The 23550-nt window shown below is 45.2% G+C and overlaps 1 long non-coding RNA gene across 1 annotated transcript in view; it reads right to left on the bottom strand.

The window, feature by feature from the left end:
* Window positions 1-4859, bottom strand: part of LOC134173034 (uncharacterized) — a 42635-nt gene extending 37776 nt beyond the window's left edge. Inside the window, exon 1 of the long non-coding RNA XR_009968107.1 lies at window positions 4705-4859. This is a non-coding gene — a long non-coding RNA (uncharacterized LOC134173034). The remainder of the gene's footprint in view (window positions 1-4704) is intronic.
* Window positions 4860-23550: the final 18691 nt, after the last annotated feature.

Below are 23550 nucleotides of genomic sequence, written 5' to 3'. Positions count from 1 at the left end.
CAAAGTACACTTGACCTAAGCAAGAACCAATAGCAAGAAAGAGGTATACATGTCACCATGTTTTCAGAACAACAAAAACCCACACACTAAAAAAAAAATAAATTTCAAACGCACACAGGAGTAAATCCTACCATTTAGCACTAGAAGCCTTATCTTTCCCTCAGGCAAAAACTCTCATGTACAGTCCAGGAACTCCATGCCCTGTTGCTGAATACCATTTTTCCTCTGCCCTCCTTCGGGAAAGCGTAGACCCCCTCACACTTCAACACCCTCTAATATAACACAGTCCAGAAGTCTGCAGGGAAATCCTGAATATCTGAGAGTGAACATTTAAAGGCCAGGGAGCTTCTGCAAGGAGACCCCACGCTTCCATGTAATCTCTGGAGGTCTACCTGTCATAATGACAGCATTACCTCTTTGTGCAGCTCCAGGGAGGGCTGTGCAAATACTGGATTATATGGTTCAATGGCCAAACAAAAAACAATTATGGGCAGAAAAAAATCAGTTGAATCTACTTGAAATAAAAGCTAAGGACAGAGGTCTGGCTAAGTGGAAAAAAAAAAAAAAAAAAGGAAATGTTTGTCTTGAAAGTAGCAAATCCTCTTTAAAAGAACATTTTTTTAAACCTTTAATTTGTTTAGCGGGGGGGGGGAGCAGGGGGAAGGGTGGTGTAATAAACCTTTGTTAAATTTCCTGTCACACCACAGTAGATCTAGTCTCCCTGGAAAATCTGTTTTGTTCAGCAAACCTACTACTTAAAAACACTTTGCTGACGTCTAGCTCTAAGAATTGTACAGTCTGAACTAGAGAGATCCAGTAACCGACTTTTGTTTAATAACCAAGTTTTCAAGTAAGAAAACTGATGTACTCATGTACTCAATCACTATGGATCAAAAAATGTGACTGGCAAATTTTTTCCCATGAAGCAAGAAAAGCAGGGGGTTGCACTGAATGACCTTTGATGGTCCCTTCCAAACCAAAGTATTCTATTTCTATGACCTTTGAAGGACAGACTAGCAACCTCACTTATGCACTGCAAGCACTGACCCCTTTTTTTTTTGCTCTCCTGTAAGTAAAACCGCAGACACAGTTTGGGGCTTTGTTTTGCTTCTACTGCAGTACGTATGTTAAATGAAAGGTATACCGTTCATTTACCAGATTCTACCAGCACATTCCCACAAGCTTATGTAGCTTGGTACTTACATGTGTGGCTGGCAGTGAGCACGCTTGGAACCACTCTTTTTATCGGTTATCGTACAGCTCTGTAAGGATTTTGTTTGGGTTGGTAGCTGGCTCCTCTATTTCCACAGAACAAGTCCAATTGGATTCAGGAGCTTCTGCAGCTGAACTGACTTTGGTAAATACGAAAAGATAACCTCTGCTACATAAGCACATACACCAAAATTAGAATGCAACTTGCTCAGATGGATAAAAAGGAAAAAAATAGGATGTCTGTAGAACTGCCGCTGGTAAATATGAGCAATTCCATTTAGTAGAGGAAACAGGTATATATGTGTATATATGCCAAAACTGGAACAAAATTTGCTCAGAATGACAAAAGTGGGAAATATTGAGAAGTTTCAACATCAGTCTCAAGTCATTAAGTCCAGTCCCCCAGACTTTATGTAAGTGACTGCTGAAGATGGTAGGAGACGGGTAAGTGCTTGCTTAAACCTCCTTCTTCCAGACCCATAATACATGCACAACAAGGCACTGGTCAATACTTATGCTATATTCTACCAACTAGCATGCACAAAAGACTTTGCTGCCTTGGATCAGAAGACCACAATGCAAGTAACTGTTTATTAACCCATTTTCACAGACACTCCCTAGACAGCCAAGGCTTTAAGAGACAGATTATTAAAGCTACAGAAAGACCCACTTACCAAACACAGAAACCTGTGCAAAAAACTTGTGTATGCGTTAGAGGAGTATGAGCCCATCCCCCTGAACAGTAACATTACAGAATATGAACCATTCCCAGGATGACTCTCAGCTCGTTCAGCATTTGCAAGTGCAAACATTCAAAGGAAGAGTAAAAACCTTTCGCCATGCAGTGACACACTCCAGGTAATACTGAGCTCCAAACTGAAGAGGCTATAGAGCATGGGCAACCTGAACACTCTGGAAGTACCACTAGAAGAGACAGCAAGCTCTGATTTCAAAGTTTACCAGCAGCTTTGCTCAGGAAAGGAATGGCTAAAAAGTGAAGCTGTGGAGAGGAACGTGACAGCCAACATGAAGAAGCTGGAAGACACAATGACAAAGCAGAACCAAGACTTCAAACAGCCACAGAATGAAAAAGAAGAAATTCAAAAGGAACTCCAGAAGGTAAATGCGGGGGATTTTGAAAAGAGAATAGCTAAAAAAATATTAAAATGTGCACAGGCTGGGAGCACAAGTGAAGGTCCAATAGGAAACACACAAAAAGGGAAAATAAAATTCTTGCTGTGGATTACAGGATGTTCTCTGACAGCGTAACAGCAAAGATAAATAAATACATCCTTGCTTTCCGTTCCAGGTGACTGTGAGATACCAGAGAAGAAAGCGTGCAGGTGTTACATGGGGAAGAAACTCAACATGAAGAAACGTAGAAGCTATTTAAATACAGAAAATAGCTAGAAACGCCTGTAAAGAAAACCTCTTTAGAGCATAAGCAGTCTTTTCTAGGTGGCCACAAGAAGAAAACCAGAAATATTTGAGAATGGGGTATTCTTAGAAGCCAGGTTTACCTCAAGTCCAAATGCGGAAGAAAAAAGACAAGCAGACTAGGTAAAGAGTTTCTCCTCGTGCTTGTTCCAAGCTCATGTAAAGGTCAGAGAAGCATTGTCCCAGTTCAGTACACAGCTATTTTCTGGGATTAGGGAGCATGCTAAAGTGAAAGGACATGAGAAGCCTTCATCAATCCTGATAATACACAGCAATATCCTGGGCAGTAGAGCTGCCCAGTCCTGTCGAAAATGGCAGTACTACCTGTTGTAAAGGACTGAAAGAGCCCTTTACATGTTACACTACAGCACTAGCAATCAGCAGAAGGTGTAATGTATGGCATCAGTGCTTACAGGACCCACCTAGGGATATAAATCTGCCCTGAGAGAACAAAGCTGCAGAAGAATATGTCCATTAATCTCGCTTTAATAGTTTATGGCACACATGAAGAGACATGCCAAGGCAGATCCCTGTGAAGCCAATCCATGTCTGTAACACTTCTTGCAGTGTATCTGCATCTAAAGATCAGACTGCAGGCACTGCCTCTAAGACATCATTAAATCCCGTATATACATTACGTGTCACACAGGTTTCAGGGAACCTCCCTGCCTTCTCAGCCGTGTTCAGCTAGAGACTAGAACTTGCAAGAGCTAGGAAGAGCTAGGACATAGGCTTCTTAGAAACTCTGCTTATTATGACTTAAAAAGTAAGGTGCCAGCCTTAATCACCAGTACTTCATTATTTTACTTCTCCAACCATCAGCTGTATCTGTTCACAGATACGCACAATGGGTTTGTGCTGTGTAACTCTTCCTTCAGCAGAGTTAACTGTAGATTTACATCTGTTTAAAACAAAGGTGGAAACAACCTGAAGAGTCCAAACCTTTGAGACTAAATTTGAACAATTCATATTCCTACTTCTGGTAAACCTGCAGAAGCATGCAGGTCCCTAGCAAGGCTAATCTGTGTGCTCAGACGGAGAGGAAAACATGAGTACCTACATGAATACAGAGACAGATAGTACTCATCTGATACCAGCCTGGATCAGCAGGACTGCGAGCCATTAGGCCTCAGTATCTCTGTCCCATCTCCCCAGACACACTCACACATTGCATTGCCCCTGACACATGAACTGTGCAAGGTCCAGGGGCCCTGCCACAAGCCAGGTGCAAAACCAACATATACCCTGTGCTCAGGGAGTGCATAAAGCAGAAAACTGCCTCTTAGACAGGCCCCTGGATGGATCTGATGAGAGTGAAGAGAGGGCACTTGGCAACTTCTCCTACTGACCTGTAGCCATGCTGAACTTTGCAGCTCCTCGCCGACACCAAAGGAAAAGCTCCAAGAACCCGAGAAGTAACTTGTGTTATCACTAGAAGTACAGGTACCTACACAAACGCGGGTCTATGGCCTGACCCACTCACTTGGTACATTTTCCTCAACCACCACCCAGCCCTGTCTCTCCAGGAAAATACTAACTTCAGAACAGCATAGGAGCACGACTGGTCTGTGAGGCACCCAGCGCGGCACAAACAGCCTTTAGTTTGTTTAAGGAAGGCTCCTGTGGTGCTCTCTGTCCAACCGCTGGACATCCCCGGGTGCTGTGGCCCCTCGCTGGGGACAAGGGCCACCTCCATGGCAGGGCAGCACCATGGCGGGTGAGGCGCTCCCCGTGTCACCGGGGAAACGCGAGGGGAACGCGGGGACGCCGGGCTGTGGAGGGGGAGCGGGAGCTCCGCGCCAGGCAGCTCCGCCATCACTCGCCTGTACGGGAGCGCCACCAACGCTCGCACAGCACCTACACTAGGCACTCCAATTAAAGATATACATGAACTTTTAACGCTTAATTATGAACCCCCGGAGAAGGCGGGTGTCTCCCCCGCACCTTTCTGCTTCGTCACGCCGGGGGCCGCGACGCCGCGCCAGGGGACAACATGGCCGCCGGGCCCCCCGCGGCGGGGAGGCGGGGAAGCGATGCTACCCGCCTGGCGGCAACACCTGCCTGGCTGCTGCGGCGGCTCCCCCGCGGGGCCGGCGGCAGCGCCCGCCCAGGCATTATGAGCCGGCGGGGGGATGTCGGAGAATTATGGAGGAGCCGCGCGTCGGCTCCAATTAGGATCAACGCTCCCGCCACCCCCGCGCCGCCGCAACGGCGGGGCCGCAGCGCCCCCTGCCGCCGCCCCGCCCGCGGCACCCCGGCGGCAGCGCTGCCGGCCCGGCCCCAGCGCAGGGCGGCGGCCGAGGAAGGCAGCCCGGGGGAGGGCAGGGTTGATCCGGGCGAGGGCAGGTGCCCCGCGGCGGCAGCGGGCGGCGGGCGCCACGGCCCCGAGGGTTTTCTCTGTGTGTGTGTGTGTGTGTTTTGCCTTTTAATCGTATTTTGATTGACATCTGAGGGCACCCCAGGCCCCCTCACTGGAGGGTTTAGGTTGGAAGGGACCTTAAAGCTCATGCAGTTCCAATCCCCCTGCCATGGGCAGGTACACCTTCCACTAGACCAGGTTGCTCAGTGCCACGTCCAACCTGGCCTTGAACGCTGCCAGGGATGGGGCAGCCACAGCTTCTCTGGGCAACCTGTGCCAGAGCCTCATCACCTACATTAATGAGGCATTTTTTCCTTACACGCAACCTAAAGCGCAACCTCTTTCATCTTAACACTGTTGCCCCTTGTCATTACAGGTCTCCATCTTTCTTGCAAGTCCCTTTTATGTATGGAAAGGGGTCAAAATGGTCTTTCTCGGCTTGGTTGAACTTCCTGAGTTTGACATGGGCCCACTCCTCCAGCCTGTCAAAGTTCCTCTGGATGTAATCTCTACCCTTAAGCAAATCCACTGCACCGCCTGGCTTGCTTGTCATCCACAGACTTGCTGAGGGAGCACTCAACACCACTGTCCATTGCATTAATAGAGACACTGAACAGTACCAATCTCGACAAGGACCCCTGAGAAACATAGCCTTGTTACTGGGAGTAACATTTAGACATTGAGCCATTAACAGCAACCCTTTGGATGCAGCCATCCAGCCAAATCCTTGTCCAATGAATAGTCCATCCAGCAAACCCAACTCTATCCAACTTAACGACAAGGATATTGTCAGGGTCCTGGCCTTCCCAGCTGCTGCTGGTGGGGGAGGATGATGCTTGTGTGCAGGAGTGACTGGATTTGGAAAATACGCGGTTGTTATCCAAAAAGCATCAGCTGGAGCAGTTGACACACTGGCCTGGGCCACAACCAGCCAGGACATATCTGGCATTGCCGGCACAGGGTGGCTGCCCCCCACCAGCATCCATATTCAGTCATCTGTGGCTGCTTGAGCTAGAAGAATACATTCCCCTCAAATTACTCAGCAAGTAACAAGCAGCAGCAGCCACCGCTACAGCAACATAAATCCACAGGAAAGGATTTTTTCCCTCCATTTTCCAAGATAAAAATCTCAGAACAGCAGAGACTACACGGTTGACTAGGCTATTAAAATAGTATTTATGGGGTAATCACTTATTTTAACTGCCAGCTACATAAAATTTATCATGGAAAAAAAAAGGACTTGTGGAATTTTATAATTATCATTTACCCTTTTTTAAAAAACTGTTTAACAAATCAAATTTTCAGTCCCTCCACCCAAAAATACATCAGAAGGAACAGAGAGAGAGGCAGCAAATGGGCAGTTGATTGATCTCCTGTGAACAGCTGCAGGGACAAGACTCTGATTGCCCAAACCCACTCCCTTTTCTGCACAAGAAAGACTCTTGAATGGGGCTGGGAAGCCCAGGGTGCCTTGTGTTAGTCTGCCATCCTTGGGGCACCATGAGCAGCATTTTGCAGTGCCCACAGCCTCCGGAAACTCAGAGGAGACCGATACGAGGAAGAAAGGAACAGGCACACAAGCAGCCAACAGAGTTGGCTTGCAATGAAATACACTGGTTTGTTGCAATCAAAACATAAGAGATACCATGAGAGTGGCATCGTGGCACTTGTCCCAACCCAGCTTGTGGTGAATGGGCAAGGCTGAGAAAGCTTCACACAGGATCCTTCTGAGAGACATTCAAGGTGGGACTTTCCTAGATCACTTTAGGCCTAAAGGAAAAGAGATACACATGAAAAGTCTCTGCAGGCCAGGCCATGGGGCAGGGCACACTCAGCACAACACTGGCTCTGCCAGCAAGGCGATGAGCATCAATACACTACCCCTGAACACCAGTATGCAACATTTTGCAAGTGCAGATATTGATTGATAGCAGCACACTGATGCAGTTGACTGTATCACTGTTGTCTCATGGGATGGTGATTACACCTGTGCACTGACAGACAGAGAAGGGGGGGTGGACAGCTGTTGAGGGACACAGCTGCATCCCCACAGCAGGTCACCAGCAGAGCAAGACTTACAGCCAAGATTTTGGCCAAAGGTTTGTTCCAAATCAGAACCTTGCCTATGTGTAGCTTATGTCTGGCAGCTGATGGCTGGGGTTTGGGGCCCTAGACCTAGAGAAAGTAAAGAAAGGGCATGGTGGCAGAGATGTGACCAGATGTGATTGAAGGTCATCCATCCAGAAAGCAGCCCCAGGGATGTTATGTTTTGTCTGGTTTTCAGCTGTCCCTCCTTTATCCATGAATACTCTCTCTGCCACTGCCTGGCCACCTGATCTCTCATGCTTTGCAGGGGTGAGTTGCAAAATAAGCGATTAAAATGGAGGAAGGAAACCTAAATGCATCGTATGGCTTGCCTCATTGAGGCTCTGTTATACCTTTGGCTCTTCCCCCCGTCAACTCATCTGTACAAAGCAGGCATACTGGATTGCACATTGGCTGTTGATAAGAAATTCATATTAGTTCAGCAGGTTTGCAGAGCTAGAAGTTTGCTATGCCACATGCTTGATCATACTTTTAAATTAAAATGAAAGAAAACAACTACCTCCGAACTATGCAAAACAACTATTTAGAGTGCTAGGCTGCTCATGGTACTTCAGTGTTCTCCATGTCAGAGCAAAGGCAAAGGGTGCGTAAGTATTTTTGTCTTTTGGAAAACATTACAATTATTTCTTGCACTTTCTAATGCCTTTTGTTATCCTTTTTTTTTTTTTTTTTTTGGAGAGCTTCCTGAGTACATAGGTAGCTGCATGCTGGAGAACAAGAAGTTTTGATTTCAGTATTACTAAATCAGTTCAGTGTTTGTGGAGAAAACATGTAACTTCTGTGCTATCTGTTTACATGTAAGCATCCAAATATTTTGTGCAGAGTTGTGAAGCCTGTGTGGCTCAAGGATCTCCAGGTCTGTCCTGGTTTTGGATCAAATGTGCCCTGCAGGGGCAATCCATAGAAATCATGGTTTCAGAATGCAGTGGATTGTGTCATCAGTAGAAAGTGTTAGTGGGGTTTTGCCATTAATAAAAATACAGCATTTACAGTAGGTGAGTCTGCTCCAGGTACCAAACATCCAGAAAGAGCCTCATTTCATTCATTCCTCCTTCTGCTGAAGGTACGTCACCAGATAAACTTTGCTGTTTTAAAGGCATACTAAATCCTTGCAAAGGAGGATTTCATTCTGGAGAGAGGAAAATTGGGCAATACATCTGTAGGAGGCACAAAGCGGAGCGTATAATGACTCATTATTTATCAACAAAGGAACAGCCATGAGCAGGATGTGATGGTCTAGGATGGGCTGATGTCACAGCAAGGAGTGGGAAAACGGCAAAGACAATGACAGTATTATGACTATCTTTAACCACATAATACAATCAGATACTTTATTACTATTATTAGTCACTGCAATTCTGTAATTCTACAAACCCACTCCATCCGTGTGAAAAATTTATGTAGCAGATCATTAATTTTTCTTACAAATTCCTTCTCATTTAGTTTTTCTAAGAGATGTCTAAACTGGGCAAAGTGGTTTTGAAAGGAAAGCTTTGAAGTTATCCCTTGGGGAACGAAAAAGTACAGTATTGCCAGCACGATCCATTCAAAAGAATGAGTCAGCCTCCTGGAGAAAGGAATAGTAGTTCAAAACATAGGACTAAATGAAAAAAAAAACTCATATTCTTTATATTTGCTTCTCTTGCTTTGCATACTTCAGGATCACACTTTCAGCCGTTTCTTTGCAGTCACAGCAGCTGGAAACTTGCTTTTTCAATGGAAAACCAGAATCCAGCTTAATCACATGAATCCCAGGGCTAGAGCTTCCTTCAAGGAAGGCTCTCTGTCGTCTTCAGCTTGCGATTTTTGGCAGTGGTGAAGGTATAGACAGCTCTGAGACTTACAGGGATGGTCCATAAGAGATAAGCATTCAATAAGTAATCTTTGGCAATACTAATGGCCTTCAAAGGAGCAAACTTTCATCCCTCTAGAAAGGTTGAGCTGAGCATTACAATCTGACATTTCTCTCCTTTTTGAATCATGTAGGAGAAAAGTGTGGCAGACTGTAAAAGCAGGCAGCTGGAGTATAAACATCTTGCAAGGCTTAGTCCTTAAAGAAAGAGGCAAAGAACTGTCCAGGGCCACCCTTCTGACTCTTAAAGGCATGTGGACGCTTGTCTTCCGAGTGATGTACTGCCTCTCTGACAAAAAACATTATCAGTTTTAAGTAATTTGTTCTGCCCATTGCAAAAATCTAAAGGAGATTATTACAGTTCACTTTTCCAATTAATTTTTATCCAGTATTTTTTTAAATTGCTGCAGTTATCTTTCATATTAACTTTTCTATAAGCTGTTTCCAAACAGGTGGCTGATATACATGAAACACAAGACATACATAAAACCCAGTAACCTTTGTGAGGAACTAGCCACAGAAGGACCATCAACTCCCTATGTGCCATAATCATGATTGAAACGAAGAACAAAATCTTAGATGCTTTTTACCCAGCAAACTGGAAATCAGCAGCACTGTAAGATTTAAAGCACAGCTTGTCAGTACAGCTTCACAATTGTACAGTACCTGAATGACATCCCCAACAGAAAAACAAATCACAAGCCTAATCCTGAGGGAGATCTCTGAATTCACAGTGGTCAGTACCTGGCACCAAGGAGGGAACCCCATGGAGGGAACCCCAGACAAATCCCATGTCTTATTTGTCTCTTTGTTTTCATTCCTTCTGTGACCTGACACATCTTTCTATCCTCTCCTTTACTTAGCTATAATTTTGTGACACAACAAAAATTTGTAAAGATGAAGCCATTTTTATTGACTACGGAGCCATATATTACATCTGCTCTGATCTTTTCTTTAGACAATTAATCAGAGCAGCTCTTCATCATACCCCCATAACCTCTACGTAATAAGTTACTGGCACCAAAATCTGTTTTACCATCCCTTTTCTCAAATTTCCCTGTCACATCCAGTAGAATACTAGTAACACTAGCCCCAAGCAGAAACTTAGGGTATTACATGGGGGAAGCAGAAACCCATATGGGGGAATTTTCCATTGCCACATGTGTTGAGCCTGCTTGATTTCAGCACAGGGAATGTGTTATGTCAGGAGTAGCTGGGGACAGTGTTTCTGCACAGCTGACCTATGTGAGCCAAGAGAAGCTGTAGCAGCACACCAAAACAGATCTCTCCCACCATCTCCCCTCTGAAACACTCAGCTGGTCCTGCTGACCGGGTGGGCAGCCCAGGACTGCGGTTGAGACAGGGGTTGGCTGGGTTTCAGAACATTTTGCTTAAAGAAGCACTCAGGCTGTTTTACAGCACAGATTCCTGCCCTATATATCCTGTCCCAGCACTGGCAATATACACCAGCCAGCAGTGAGAGCAATGGGTTTGCTCCCTCCTGCAAAATTAACACATGGCAGCACGGCACACATCCTCGGGTGACAGTATGCCCTGCCCTGCTGCAAGGACAGAAACTGCTGCCTGCATCTACCCTGGGATAAAGCAGCAGGCATGCAAGATGACTTTTTGCCTCCTTCTCAATTTAGTAGTCTCTTGGTGCTACTCAGGTAATTACACCAGTGAGTCTCTGTAAGCTTTTTTATTGTCCTTATTATTCCCCCGGCAAAGTACCAAGGAAAAATGTCAATTTTCTGTAAGTGCTCCAGCTTAAGCTGGCCACCAGCTATGTAATGTGGTCATCCCTAAAGTCCAGAGTCTATAACTGTAACCAAAATGGAGCTATTTCTTCAGCACTATGAAGAAAAAAACCCTGTAGAATAGAAAATACACACTGAACTGCTTTCCTTTTTGTTTTTCTTTTTTTCCCTTGAGTACAAGGAAGCATTTTTGAGGGCCTATTCTAAAAATATTTTGGTAAAATGCTTGTCTTACAGAACTCAGTGTCTGCTGTCTGGCTTTTGCCATCAGAGAAATGCATATTCTCAGCCCCAGTGCTTCTAGCAGGTTTGGATTGGTGAAGAGGACAGTGTGTTTATCCCAACAGGTCATTTTTAGCATTTACCCACAAATGATGGACAAAAAGGGTTTTGTAGTGAAAGGAGAGAAGCAGGGCAGTGTTATTTAAGAGGAATGTTGGTCAGTTTTTGAAATGTTTAGTAAGATAATGATGTGTCATGGTTTTACTAATCTCTTACTAGATATTTAAAATTACAGGGACCGGCCCTTTCAGTAGAAGTAATAACATTAATGCTAAAGAATAAAATGTATCAAGTGGCTCAAGCTTTTTGATTGTCAAAATATCTAATTTCACTCTTCTGAATGAAGCTTTATTTTTTTTTTCTTTAAACAAGCCAGACATTAAGCTGATCAAAGTGAATATATCTGGAACAAACTTTTAAACTGTAACAGCACAATGTAACCAGAAGCAGTATTCTATGGTACCAGTACATTCTTGGTCCTTTTTGTTTTCCCTGTTAATAAGTGGATTGCTTCTGCACCTATACAGTGCTTCAAATAAGTATGGTGAAGCATAATATGCTTACTTCTGTAAATAGTAAAGCCATATATTTGCAATTTCATTAGTGTCTCCTTCAGCTTTTATACGTGTTCCTCTGAGCTCATCCCATCCATTAACACATTATCCAAAAAACCCAGGTAACTCCTCCCCCCTCATACTATGGCATATATATTGGCCACTCTGAGGGTTAATGTCACGTTAGTAAGTAGCCTGTCACATCCTTTTGAAAATCCTTCAGAGGCAACTCAGAGATGTGCATTTCCCCTTCTCAAAACTTCTGTGAACGAGTCTTACAGTTTAGGAATATTGATGCCTTTGCAGCTGGGGATTTACAGTCACTTTATAGTTCCGCAAATCCTTACCCTGTCTTGGGAGCAGATGTGGCTGGTACAGCCCCTGCCCTGGCATCCACAGGTGAAATTCTACTCTGCCTCTGCAATCCAACCTACTGCTTTTCCAATCCATCCTGCTGCTTGTCTGATCCATCCAGCCACCTCTCTGCAGCCACCCTCCCCTACACAAATGGCAGATAGACTTTCTGGGACACCCTGCATAGACTCTCAGCATTAATGGCATTGTGATTTATTTTCACAGTAACAGAATACATTAACGGCCCATCCCACCCATGCTGGTAAAGGGGCTTAGGTCCTTCTGCTCTTTCTCTAAGGAACATTCTCATTATGAGCCACTCTCATCCATACCCCAAGGTTTGCCCCAATTACCCTAGCCCAAAGGTTTTTCTAGATTATGGGGCTCCCTCTGATAGTGATACCATCTCACTCACTGCATACAATGAGTCAGTCAATGTAACACAGCATCATTTGACACAGAGGTATCTGGATAAAGCTGCATCCTCTCAGTAGCAGAGATGAACTAGGCCTGTGCCTCAGTGCTGTGCCTTTGTCTTTTCCCTCTGATATATCGGGTTCCACACTATCAGAGCTGGACTGCACCCAAAGTGCCTCGGGTGGCTGTCCTCAGGGCTGAATTGTCTTGTGCAGACATACTCTGTTTTTCTGGTGTTTTACTACACAAACAAATTGCTCTTGACCTGCATTTAAGAAGAAAAGGAAAAGAAAATAGCAAGGAATAATCACTACTTAGGCTTGTTAAAGGCTCAGTAGTACTGCCTCCTCTTAGCTGATTCTTGAGGTGAAATTTGGATTTTTTACAAAACCTAAACCTGCAGTAGGCATAATGTTTTTAGACGCTCTATTGCTTCTTTATAGCCTTTCTCACCAAGCTCTCATGGAAAATGTAAGTCTTTAGGCACTCAGAATGCTTTCCAGCCAACGTTAAGAAAACAGCCTTTGCTGAGCTGCATTTTCTATAGCATTTGCATAAAAATATAGTTAAATTCTCAGTATATACTGCAGAACTTGGACACTTTTACTTCCATTATGTTGGAAAATGTCCATATTGCCATATGTAGCTGTTTTATCTTTCCTCTCTTATAAAGCACAATCCATGATGCCAGCTTGCTTCATGGTTTTGCCATTCACAAGGAAGTAAAAAATTGCAGCACCATTCTTGAAGAGACAGCAGCTGAACAATAACTTTCCATAAAAAAACAGAACAGCAAAAATTCACCAAAACTAACCAAATAAACCACCCCATTGCAACATCAAGTTTCAGACTCTGTGTTTTCCTGGATACTGCTGGTATGCAAGAAGCTCTTAAAATGTGATGGTGGTTTCCCAATGCCTCACACAGCTAAATATTTATGATAAATGCTTGACATGCAGTCATTTAACAAAACAGAGCTTCCTATTTCTGGATTTATGTGATACATGGCACTGAAAATTTGCATCACAACAATACACTTCCAGTGGCAAAGCAGAGTATCTGCAAACATTTGCAATACTCTAGTATAAAGTTGGCTCCTTTACCATCTGGGCTGATTTCATGCAGACACAGACCACAGCATCAGCTTTATCGAAGCTATGGGAAGGATAAATTCAACCCTTTTAGTTTGTGTTTACAGAGTCATACATTTTTTATAGTTCTACAAGCAGCGAGATTTCTGTTTAAAGCAGCATTTTTCTGGAGAAGGTTGCAGCACCACCGCATGATTTCAAGGGGATTTGATATAGATGAAATAGAGTTAGTTAATTCAGAAGGCAGCCCCTTGTATTCTTCATTACAAGTGGGAGGTGATGGCACAGGGACTTTATGAGAACAGGCTGAGCTTGAGAGAAGAGCTGCTTTTACTAATCATGCTAATTTTATGTCTCAATGATGATTTTGTGTCTAGCTTTACCATGAACAGACCATTCAGCTCCTCAAAGAGTCCCGGTTTCCCTAATTTATACACCTAATAGCACCCACTGCTACTCAGGCAGTGTAAGGTCTGGTCCATGTCCTCCCTTATGCCTTGTTTGTGCTAAAAATTAATTATTTAAGCCTGAAAAACATAGGACCTTTAGTTTCTTCTCTGTGAAAACACTGACATTAGAGAGCAGAGCTCAAATGAAAACGCTTTCATTTGACTGATTTTGTTAAAGCACCCTTTTGCCATCTTAAGGGGGTTTTAGGGGTTTTGTTTGTTTGTTTTGGGAGGTTTTTGTTAAGGAGACAGGTGCTTTCGGAACATGACCAAATGTGACTGGAAACAGCAGGAGCTTGGTGTGGCACCACGTGCATGGCCAAGTGCAGGGTGGCTGTGACTCTGGCAGCATCATACTGAGAAGTCTGCTTGGTTTGGGGTAAGTCTCCCCAAAATTACTGTCACCTCCATATCACAACTGTAGGGGAGCCCCTGACTCCTTGCTGCTGCCCCAGGGAATCTGCCAGCAGGCACAGGCAGGGAGGTAAGCTCAGGCTGCCCATGTTCCTGCATGCAGGGCTGGGGAAGGGATGAGCAGATGTAGGGGACACTGCTGCTTTGGAAGAGAGGAATGGTTGGAACAGGAGAGAGGGAAATGTTATTTCCTCAGTAAGTCACCTTGAGTTAAAGTCACCCCGAGTGAAAGCCTCTGGGTTGTGTACAACAGCCAAGGCTGATGCTGTCACCCAGTGAGTGATAAAGGAGACGCCAGCTCCCATCCGAGCTTGTTTTTTACTCTTGTGCTCAGGGGCTCGCCCATCTCAGTAGTTCTTTGCAGCTCTTCCTTGTCGCACATTCTGGGTGAGGGCCAGAAAGCCAGGAGGCAAAGCCAAGCCCAGAGGAGAGGAGTTTGGCTACAGTATTTGTTCTGGGATGTCCGCTCTCAAATCCCCCAGGTATAGGTCACTCCCCACTTGGCAAACCGTTCCCTCTCCTCCCATACCTTCACCTGGGACAGCCTCACACACAGGAGGCAGTGGGGAAAGCTAATCTTTACTTGTGCCAACTCTAAGCTCTCATTTGCCAGAGAAAGCAGCTATTTATCTTCTCAGGCAATAAATGACAATTAATTGTTTTGCTGCTCATCAGCAGCCACCTACTTTCTCTGTAGGCAAGAGCCAGCCCTGCTTTTTAACATTCCTCACTGTGTCATATACAAATCAGCAATCCCGCCCAGGTCCAACAAATGCTGTTTGTATCCGGCATCACGGTGCGGACAGGGAGCTGCAACCAGCGCCATTTGGCTCTACTCATTTTGGTATACCGGCATTCTGTGGGCAGGGTCCCTGCTGCTAGTACACGGTCTCATCTAAAATATTAAAAGTGGCAAAACTGCATCCAAACTGCAACTCTTCCATAGAGGCACCGCCAGCACGCCTCGGGGCCAAACTGGGCGGAAGAACAGGGACCTCCCTGTAGCAGCAAAGGTACCAAGGCAGCCACGTGCTGGATGAGGTGAATTTTCCTGAACAGTAACAGGTGGAAATGGAGACTTGTAGAAAGAAAAAGGAAAACAAACTGAACCAAACACCACCACCAAAAATAAAAAACAACCAAACAAACTCAAAACAAAAAAGCCCCACCAGAAATAGGACTAAGAATAAACTATAGCAGGGAAGCTGTTTATGGCAGTAAGAATTAAACTGACATCTTGCCTCACTAATGCCATCATCTTGATTATCCTTTCTGCCTCCTCCAACACTTATCAGTTATCACATCCTCTTACTGACTTCAGATCTTCAGCTGCATCATCTTCCAGCAAATTTGTGCATGGTTAACTACTGGGAACAATCTCAGCTATTAATCTTAGTAACAGTTATCACCTAAATGACTATTTGAGGATTAGGGCCCTGGCACGTGACACTTTCCAGGCAGCAGCTGCCATAAAACCATTCAGCATCTAAAGAGATCTACATGGGTAGTCTAAGCACTGTTAAAACCAACAAACAACCAGGCACAAATCCAGGCACTGGATTTGTGCCTGGTTGCACGATGCTGGAGCTGGAGCCAGCTTTAACCATTGCCCAGCCTCCAGCCCCTGGGCTTGGGGATTAATTTATGCAGCTTTTGAACATTGCCTTTATCAACAAACACCTCAACTTGGCTTTTTATTTAAATGTGTTAATTGCTCATGCATTGAAATTGCAGCACAGCCACAAGCACTGTCATGGATTGATTTCTGCCATGGTGATGCTCGTAGCTATCATTTAGCACGCTTACCTGCAGGCTGCCCCTGTCCTGCAAATTGAACCAGTGATGTGAACTCAGCAAAAAGAAGTTAGAAGAAAGTGGCTTGTTATTCAGGAAGTACTCATAAAGCATTTTAAGAGTACTTTGAATCTGTATTTTAAAGAGAATTATCAAGCTCCAGAGAGGTGCTGCATCAGCAAAATAGAGGCAGTATTAGTGAAAAGATGTCAGATTATGTCAGCTGGAACACTGATCCTGGACTATTTAAAGAAATGCAAAATACAAATACAGGGATAATTCACAGAGGGGGTGACAGAGTGAGAAACTGAAGTGCACCTTGGGTACTCAACGTGTGTGTCTGTGCCCAACAGAAGATAATCAATAGACTGGTTAGATTTGGAAGGAACCTTAAAGATCATCTAATTCCAGCCCTTGGCCTTGGGCAGGGACATCTTCCAGTAGAGCAGGTTGCTCCAACCCCCACCCAACCTATCCTTGAACACTGCCAGGGATGGTGCAGTCACAACTTCCCTGGAAAGCCTATTCCAGTACCTCACCACCCCTCACAGCAAAGATCTTCTTCCTAATAGCTACTCTAAACCTACATTCTTTCAGTTTAAAGCCTTTCTCCCTTGTCCTATCACTATGTGCTCTTATAAAATGTCCCTCTCCAGATTTCCTGTAGTCACCCTTTAGGCACTGGAAGGCTGCTGTAAGGTCTCCCTGGAGCCTTCTCTTCTCCAGGCTGAACAAGCCCATCTCTCTCAGCCTGTCCTCACAGGAGAGGTGCTCCAGCCCCCTCAGTCATATTCCTGGCCCTCCTCTGGACTCGCTGAAGCAGCTCCCCATCCCTCTTGTGTTGGGAGCCCTAGAGCTGAATGCAGTACTGCAGGTGGGGTCTCACAAGAGCAGAGTAGAGGGGCAAGATCACCTCCCTCAACCTGCTGGTCATGCTTCTTTTGATGCAGCCAAGCATACAGTTGGCTTTCTGGGCTGCAAGCACACACTGCCAGCATGCACTTCATCAAGGTCTCACACACTGAGAAACAGCCCGTGATTTTCATAACAGTAAAAGGCTAAATTCCTCCCTGGATGAAGCTTGAAGCAATTGTGCAGCCTCAAAGACAACAAACAGGTAAATCAGATTTTGCCACAGGGCTAAATAATGGAGATCAGTGTGTAGCAATTAACTTAGGCAACTGCATTATCCATGTTTCCTTTCCATATGACAAAACTGGACTCAGAAGAGTGAAGAAATGTAAACTGAGTAATTTCTCCTACATCAGGTCTAGTTCGCTGACTTTGTCAGCCATGATCTAGGTCCCCAAAACCTCCATGCAGAGTTCACCAAGCCTGTTCCATTGTCACACCATTACCCCCAATAGGTAATACAGGGCACACCATCAGCAAGGATGGGTGATGGAAGCCGGTGGAGGACATTTCTCTCTGCTGGCAGGACAAGCCTGCACCTCTCCATGCTGCTGCCCCAGCTCCAGCCTTCACCGCTGCTGCTCACCCCCTCTCCTCCACACCATCCTGGCCTTTCAGGCTTATGTCTCCAGCATTTAAGAGTGGGAAAAGCTCGTTCCTTCACCACCTGGTGAGCTCTGGCCTCCTTCACTTGCATGTCACGCTCCTACAACCTAAGTGGTGACTGGGTGATGGCCTGGCAGCTTGGGAAAAGTGCAGGTTTGCTATCAAAGGCACCAGAGTGACAGGCTGTTTCTTCTGGTTTCCTTCTCCTTCCTTCCAACTAGGCTATTTTTAGTTTGGGAAGGATTCAAGTCAAATGAGAAAAAAAAAAACAACCACTTCTAGGCATATTTATACAATAAGTAGTCTTTTTTTTTTGCCTGCTGGTTTATTTTTGCACTTGCTGTGCTTTCACTGCGGGACCTCTTTGCTTATTTTGAGGGTTTGTTTTGTTGTCTTTTTTGTTTCTTTCAAAGGAAGCCAATGAAAAAACTCATCATCCTAGTGGCCAGTAATTGTCCGGTTAGATACGAGATAAAACTAGAAGCAGTGATACAACTTTTTGGAACGGGTACAGAAACAGAAACACTGCTCATTTTAGCTACTGCACAGTTGCACATTTGTGGCATGCTCTCACAGACTGCAAGCAGACCTAACAGCCCGTATTTTTGGTACGTCACCATAGATCATACTCTAACACTCTGCTTTCCTCCACAGAGCTGCTGCTAAATGGAGCCAACAGCATTTCTCTGCCAGAGGCTAGGTTCATTAGTAAACAAGCAAGATGCACTTAGGGTAAGCACTAAAATTCCCACTCTAGTTTTTTGTGTCAGTCCCTCCAACAGTGTTCAGTGCTTTCCTGGGAGCCTTGCTGATGAGCAGGTTTCTGCTCTGGCCATAAAGACCGTCTGATAGCACCTGCAGCACCCTGGGGAGGGCAGAGGATGGCCTGTTCATCCTTATTCAGATTTATTCCAACAAAGCAACCATCCCTTTCTCTGAATTCACCCCCGCCTGCAGCAGCTGTATGGGACACTGTTAGCCCATGGCTTGAAGGATGCCCTTGGCCACCATGGCATGCATGGCTCTTGCACCCTAATGCACCAACAAGGCTCAGGGCAAACTTTGACTGCTTTGATGAATGTTACACATATTTGCAGGCAACAAATACCTGCTGTGACAAAAAATACAAAACAAGGGAAATAAAATTGCATAGGCTGTTGTTTCAGCTTGGGATAATGACTCCACCGGCGTCTGCAGGCTGACACCCTGCTTAGATTAATGTCACTTTCAAGAACGTGGCTTGATTTTTCCTCTAAATATTTGTCTTTACCAACAAGCCCCTCACCTTAGCACCAGATAATTGACTCTGTCTTGAAGGTACTAGAGCTTGTCACAGTGCTTTAAATATCAAGCTCTCACATAGCTGAGGGAAGCTGCTAAGGAGCCAGCAGCACCTCACCTCCCCGTGCCATGGTGGGGCTGGGCATACTGAACCGCTAGATGCCTGGCAGGCACCTCCTCACCACTGCTGCCAGAGCTGGCTGCTCAGGCTTCCCAGAACACATCAAAGCTCATGGGTTTCCCCTACATCTGCCTAGGGGAGAGGAGAAATGGGAAGCACTGCTTGCCATCTACCCCCTCGTCCAAAGCCAAGCCAGACTCCTCTTCATTGCTTTCTTCCCTTCTAAAGTTTTTTTAATATTTTAATTAATAATGTAATTAATAATTTAAATACACTTTAAGTTCACTGGTGAATATGGCCAAACAAAATCACTGTATAATGGAGCCATTTATTCACTTTCAGACACACATCAACCGCCTTCCCATGCGGGAGAGAACCCGCACTAACAAAATCATCTTGGCTACAGACTACCTCATTGCTTCCTCAAAAGAGATATTTTTCAGCATTATTTAGAGCACAGAAAGGAAAAAAGAGAGGAAACTGTTTAAAGTCAGCAACACACAGGTAAGATCTGTTCAGATAAACATAAATGTGACGGCGTAATTTCCTTTGGTCTTCTTTCTATCAAATCTAAAAACCTATTTTTAATTGATTCTTGAAGCACTTTTTGAAGTTCAATAAATGCTTCAGAAATCAGTTGGGAGCCCACAAATGTTAATAGTATTTAGCTCATTTCAATAAAAATGGCCTCATTAACATGCCAGCTGCTAAAACGTGTGATACCAACTGTGTCCTTCTGCCAGCCTGCAGGGAATCATTCCTACTTACTACTCAGTTTTGCTTTAAAAGAGACCATTTAGAACATATACCAATTTTATTGTATGCACGCATTCAGATGATGATTGCTTCACCACTGCCCTACCCCCAAAAACGAGCTTTAAAAGTCCCTGGCAGCCCTTCCAATGAGGTGAGCTCAGGCTGGCTTTCTTTGTGGATGTTTTTTTCCGCAGGCAAGTAAAACCTCATTCGTTTTCCCATCCATCAGCACAGAAGGAGCCAGGTGAGCACCGTGCCTGTCTGAGGCAAGGCGTTTTTCATTATGGTTCTGCTAAGTGGAAATAAATAATCTTCACCCAGCTGTGCTGCTGTCAAGCCACGGCCAGTGGCTGCAGCTCCCTTGACTGCGTGTAAGCACCCAACCTCCAGCTCTAAAACTTGAGTCACATCACAGCTAACATGAGAGCGGGTGCTTGCTGCCTTCACGCATCTACATGAAATAAGGATGCCATGTTTTGGCTTCATGAATAGTTTTTAACTAGTGCACTGTGGCTGGCTTTCTGAGACCTTCGGATGAAAGCCATTAGAAGCTTTCAGGACTGCAGTGATGCCTGTGTTAGAATGGGTACCACAACTCAGGCTCAGGGCAGGAATAACATTTGGAAGCTCATTTTGAAACTTTTAATTTGCTGCTTTAATCTCCTTAAGCTTTAGTCTGATGCTGCCACCCTCCTGGCTGTCCCTTGCAGGATGAGGACTCCAGGCAACACCACAGTGCTTTAGGGGCACAGTAACAGTAGTAATAATAAGTGCCACATGAAACCATATCATTAGGTCAGTAGTGCTAGATAAGTATTTCCAGAGAAAATGTGAGACTTTGTTCAATAAAGTACAGATCAAGTTTGAGATTGGCAAAATGCAACTCAAAAAGGTCAGCAGCAGGTGGTAACACCAAAAATTTCCACATCGAATACACATCTCCAGCATAAGGTTGCATTAATAATTCAAGATCTCAGCATATATCTTAGCTCAAGCAACACACTCTGGCCGATAAGGACCAGGTTTTGATTCTTAGATTATGCAACTACCTCTTCCTTGTGCTTACATTTGTAACTGTGTGTCCAGCTGGCACCGTACCTGCCAAGCAAGCTGTTCATGCAGTTAAACAAAGCTGTATGTGCCAAGCAACAGTCATTTTACCCAAAGCAGCCTGCATAGTAATACATATGCCAGCCTGCCTGCAAAGCCCTGTCCCCTCTCCACCACAGACCAAAATAGTGTGGGACTGGCTGTGTCACAAGTGTCCCTCAGCACACATGAACGCAGAGGAGGGTCCAAGCAGCCACCCCAAGGAGCACACTGTTTTAGAGCATCTTGATGCCTTGCAGTGACAAACCTATCCTGTAACAGCTATCATAGAGGTTGTGAAGCCTTCATCCTGCTCATATGAAGATTGCGGGAAATCACAGAAGAAACTCAGCCCCATGTAGCTGAAAAGCAGCTATGCAGGATGCAACCCTAAAAAGCTTGAACAGGTTGAAATACCCAGTTCCTCTGAATTCCCTGTGAGATGCTGAGCCAAAGCCTAGCCCAGGACCTTCCAAGGCCATGCAAGAAATCAGAGTAAAACCATGGGGGTTAATTGCACAGGGTTATTGCAAAGGTTAAAGTACAAACAGCTTCAGAAACTGCTTAGATATGCTCATGAAAGGCCAGCCTACCTGGGACCATGAGGCATAATTGCCTCCTTGATATCCTTGAGGACATCTTTAATGGCCAGAATGTGGCCACACATCCACCTGCTGGCCGGCGAAGACTGGCACCTCTACATCCATACCTGTGTCAAATCAGGGGAGAGGACACCAGAGACACCCCCCTCTGTTTGCAGGGGGGAGAGGTGCTGGCCGGGAGGCCACGGTGGTGCATGCAGTACATCGGTGCTGCCTGCTACACAGCCCAACCAGGAATTTCAGCCCCCATGGACAACTTTCAAGAGCTACAGACGCTTTGCTCAACAACTAAATACATTCCTGTTGGGTCTTCACTTCCCAGGCTCTGGGCAAAGGTGTATCAATAGCTGTTTTTTAATTTCTCACCTAAACTCTATTTTAAGTGCAATTATGTTTTCTTTGCCGTTAGAGACTGACACACAGCAGGTTGGCATTCTCCAGACCTACACATTCACACCCTTCTCTTGCCCTGTAAAGCTTCTCTCCCTCCCTTGTCCATGGGATGCGGACTCCGCAGACCGCAGGGTTTGGGGGTGAAGGTGCCCCGGCCCCCTCCTTCCCCTCTCTCCTCCCGGTTTTGTTTCGGGTCACCCGTATTTCACTGGAGAGGTCAGAGTGTGGCAGCACAGCCGCGGCTGAGGCCCTTCCCGGAGGGAGGAAGGTAGCGCGCAGAGCTTTTGAAGCGCGATAAGAGAGAACACCGCAATTAGGGGCTTGCAGTTTCGCCGGCAGATTTGCATTTTAAATTGCGTTTTGGTATAATTGTGTTTCATCTTTCATTTCACTCTGACTTTTGTACCTTTCATTATTTCCTAAGGATGGTTCAAAATGCTCTACAATTAAAAAAGAAAAAACAATTTCATATCAATACGATTCTTTTTTTCCTTAAAATATTCCTCTGAGATTAACCATTAAGGGAAACAAAGTCATCCAAGATGAGAGGGAGCGAACTAAGGTGATGTGGAAAGGAATTTCACCCTGAGGAGGGAGCTGCGGGTTCTGGCTCATTACCCCAAGCTCTGCAGAAAGCAGAGAGGGGCTGTAGCAAGGACTTCTCTCTCCTCAGTCACATTCCAGCCAGGCAGACACCCTGACCCCCCCCCCCCACGAGGGGGAAATCCCAGTTACCAGCCCCTTTGCCCCGGGGATTCTCAGCTTGGCCCTGACTGCTAAATCCAATTATCCCCAGGTCCCATTAAGCAAAGATACCTTAACAGCTCTATTGTCAGGATAGATTAACCCGCAGCCATATAGAGCCCTGGATCCTGTCCTCCCTCCCCCTCATGCCACTGCTGGTTGCATGAAAAGTCACATAGCACCACTGTGGCAGATCTGTTCTACCTTCATTTCTCATCCCCTCCAAACAGCCTCTCGCCCCTCGCCGCTCACTCAATGCTGCCTTCAAAACAGGAGCGGGAGGCTCAGCCCCAGATAGGGCCATAGAGACCCTGAGCCATGTGGCTGGCTGCAGGGGACAGCCCGTGCCGTGGGAAAGACAAGAGAGATGAGAAAATACCCCCAGCTGTCTCAATACACCAAAACCCCCACGTCTGGATCTCTTCAGTGTGCTCTGAAGGGGAAAGAAAAGCCTGTCAAAAGAAAAGGAAAATGCACTTCAATCTATAATAAAACAATGCTGCTGCCATTGTCAGACACCTGAATGGAGACATGAAGGTTAGATGAGCCTGTGTTATATTTAATGCTGTCAAACATTGTTTGAACACAAAGTGCAGCTCGTGTTATTGCCATGCTCCCTGCCTGCAAGGCTGCCCTACAGTTTGAAAGCACCCCCAGCACGTAATGGGCTCATTTTTTTTGTAATTGCAGAATTTGAATCAGAAAATGGTGGGGACTTTGTACTTGAATGTCACCTCTGATATGTCATGGTAATTTTCCTCTTCTAATACCCTCATCTGGATGCTAATGCCAGATGATTATGTTGGTAAATGAAATGAATGCAATAAGGTCTATGTAAAAGGGCACTGATACATAACCCATCAGGACAGTTGTCCATAGGTTTATTGACACACTAGTCCTGATTTTGATCTGAGTTAAGCTGATATAAATTAAAAGTAGCTCTCCTGAAAAGAAAATAATTGGTG

This window comes from Pezoporus occidentalis, unplaced genomic scaffold (assembly GCF_034315485.1).
Source record: "Pezoporus occidentalis ecotype Australia unplaced genomic scaffold, CSIRO_AGI_Poc_V1 ctg49, whole genome shotgun sequence".
Lineage (NCBI taxonomy): Eukaryota > Metazoa > Chordata > Aves > Psittaciformes > Psittacidae > Pezoporus > Pezoporus occidentalis.
This window is presented reverse-complemented; position numbering and strand designations above follow the sequence as displayed.